Consider the following 3381-nt stretch of genomic DNA (forward strand, 5'->3'; position numbering starts at 1 on the left):
TGCGGACAAGCTTAAACTCTTGGATACCTATCTCATCTCTACTGCAAGAGTTAACTTTGTACGGTAAGTCAATACATAAATTTTATTGGGTTCTTGACAAAGAAATGGTAATTCAACATGTCAAACCATCTGATGAGCTTGAGAAACCACTTCCGCCACTGACCAAGCTGAATGTCACAACCTTTGACCGCATTGCTCATATGACTGTTGGTTCTACGACTGAAATTGGCATATATATTGTTCCTACTAGCTATTACCATGCTGAAATATACATGTTTACTAATACACACACTTATAACATTTCCTTATGTATTATAAGCAAATATATTGACAATCGTTCTTCGTTGTGGTCCTCTAAAATTTGCAGGTCGTGGTAATAATAGGTGTCGAGAAATTACCATTGGTGACAATCAGTAAGTATAACATTTAAATATTGTGTTGTCAATTGTGGAAATGGGGTTCTGTATTTTCTTTGTTTCTTGAGGTTGTTTTTCTTAATTGACAAAAGATATGGAAATACTAGATTGTGGGGTTTGTTTTGTGCTTGAATTTTGGACTTTTCTTCTCTTTTTGAGTTTTGTTTTATTGTTCTTTTAGTTATTCTGAAACCTGAATGGAAGTAAATAGCCACAATTAGGGAAAGCCTTGTGCCTTTTTCGAGTTTCTGTAGTAAATGATGATAAATATATTATTGAAAGTTGATTTTATCAAACCATCTGATGAGCTTGAGAAACCACTTCCGCCACTGACCAAGATGAATGTCACAACCTTTCCGCATTGCTCATATGACTGTTGATTCTACGACTGAAATTGGTATATTGTTCCTACTAGCTATTACCATGCTGAAATATACATGTTTACTGATACACACTTATAACATTTCCTTATGTATTATAAGCAAATATATTGACAATCGTTCTTCGTTGTGGTCCTCTAAAATTTGCAGGTCGTGGTAATAATAGGTGTCGAGAAATTACCATTGGTGACAATCAGTAAGTGTTAACATTTAAATATTGTGTTGTCAATTGTGGAAATGGGGTTCTGTATTTTCTTTGTTTCTTGAGGTTGTTTTTCTTAATTGACAAAAGATATGGAAATACTAGATTGTGGGGTTTGTTTTGTGCTTGAATTTTGGACTTTTCTTCTCTTTTTGAGTTTTGTTTTATTGTTCTTTTAGTTATGCTGAAACCTGAATGGAAGTAAATTGCCACAATTAGGGAAAGCCTTGTGCTTTTTTCGAGTTTCTGTAGTAAATGATGATAAATATATTATTGAAAGTTGATTTTATAACTAGATTGACGAGAGGGAGTTGCTCGGATGGTAAGCACCCCTCACCTCCAACCCGAAGGTTGCGAGTTCGAGTCACCAAGGGAGCAAAATAGGTGGGAGCTCCTATTGAGGGTAAAAAAAGAAAAAAAAAGGACTTTATAACTAGATTGCGGGTTTGTTTTGTGCTTCAAGTTTTGACTTTTCTTCTCTGTTTGAGTTTTATTTTCATGGTCTTTTAGTTATTCTGAAATCTGAATCAAAGTAAATAGCCACAGGCCCACAATTAGAGAAAGCTTTGTACCTTTTTGGAGTTTTTGTAGATAAATGGTGATAAATATATTTCTGAAAGTAGCTTTTATTGGACTTTAGTTGTTTGCTTTGATAAAAATTGCATTTCTAAGGATTTCGAACAATTAGATCCAAAAGAGGAAAAGAAAAAAAGGGATTTCAACTATTAGTTATGTTTTAGTCCCTTTTTTCTTTTCTTAATATAAATTGCTAAGCTGTGAGATTTAAATTTCGAGTTCATATGTTTCTTTTTAGAGTACTACGATGAACTTTATAGATTGGATCATCATAACACATACACACTGTGGTGGTTTAAGTAATATTCTTTTACAGTTATTGCTTGGTCATTGTCAATGGGAGGATTTTGGAGAAATAGAAGGAAATGAAATTGAGGCTCGAATGGAAAAAGATGCAGATCTTATTGTAATCCTTGAAAGGAGTATAGGAATATCTACTTATCAAGGTACGAACGCATTAAACTTTTTATCAATGTAATTTGGAAAATAACATAACATTATACAAGCTATTTATTACACAAGGTTGTCATTGTAGATTAAGTTCAATTCAACAATATAATATGAGTCTGAAATTAGGATGAACCTTCGCTCTAATATCACGTGAAAATATGACTCTGGGGCCTAACCCATAATATGAGTTTGAAACAAGGATTAACCTTGGCTCTAATATCACGTGAAAATAATTTTCACTCTGGGGCCTAACCCAACCTTAAATGCTAGCTCACAATTAGAATTATCCAAAGAGACTATCACTCCATTATGTGAGGCTCTAACCTGTTTTAACGAAGAAAAATGATCAAGAAACCGGCAACATAGATCTCCTAAACTCATCATTGCTAAGGACAAAACAAACAAATGATTGGAATTTGAGAATGGTAGCATACAGTAAGAGAAAAGTTCCATTAGGTGTTGGTTTCTCATAAATCCATTCGAGAGCCAATTCTTGCAGTAATAGGAGGAGTTGTTCAACTTCACCTTGCATTAATGAAACATCAAGATTCAGAAAGAAGCTCCAATGAATCTCAAAAGGACTACAGGCTTCTGAAAATTGTCAACGGACTTACTTTTATCCGTCATCTCTAAATGTCTTGAAATTACTCTGTGCATGACTCGGGTTGTCTAGCTTTGGTTAAACCAAAGAAATAACTTAAATTTATTCAAGAGTAATTCGAGACATTTTATGTATGTGATTACTGATGTATACAATATGTATGTATTATATATGTGATTTTTATTTTTCCGATAGATGGAACTCTTCTATGTTGAGGAAAGAAATGTCAATATCAAATGAGCTGCAAGTAATGTGCTATACCGCATTCTTATGTGATATGCCACTTTTCTAACAGTTTCACTTCCATCATCAATTTCCTCAACTTTTCAGGTTTACTAACATTACACAATTTTCTCAGGTTCCTCAATAGCTCCCTATGCTATGATTTTTTGAATGCAGAAGATTAGCTACTAAAAATCAAACTCTGACTTAGCATTTTATATTTGCTAAATTACGAAATAGTCATGTTATATGTCAAAACTAAAACATTTGCTATATCTTTTGGATGTATAACATTAGTTCATGTTTGTAGATAGCTTAAGTAGACACCATACTGGCATCAGTTGTACATATTTTGAATATTTCTAATAGTATGATATTAACCATTTTTTGCAGTAGTCTTGACTCTTGCGTCATTAATATTTTCAGAAGCATAATAAGTACATAGCTGCTTCACTGAACAAATTTCAGCTATATTAGTTTGAATATTGGGCCCGTGCTTGCCACGGGCCTTCTCCATCTAGTTATTACTTTACT

The 3381-nt window shown here is 33.4% G+C and overlaps 1 long non-coding RNA gene across 1 annotated transcript; it reads left to right on the top strand.

Moving 5' to 3' along the window:
* Positions 1-747: 747 nt before the first annotated feature.
* On the top strand, positions 748-2868 carry LOC102578275 (uncharacterized). Its single transcript, XR_368469.2, has 3 exons — positions 748-813; positions 947-992; positions 2821-2868. It is a non-coding gene; the product is annotated as an uncharacterized lncRNA (long non-coding RNA).
* Positions 2869-3381: the final 513 nt, after the last annotated feature.

The sequence above is a fragment of the Solanum tuberosum genome, unplaced genomic scaffold (assembly GCF_000226075.1).
Source record: "Solanum tuberosum cultivar DM 1-3 516 R44 unplaced genomic scaffold, SolTub_3.0 scf00375, whole genome shotgun sequence".
Taxonomy (NCBI): domain Eukaryota; kingdom Viridiplantae; phylum Streptophyta; class Magnoliopsida; order Solanales; family Solanaceae; genus Solanum; species Solanum tuberosum.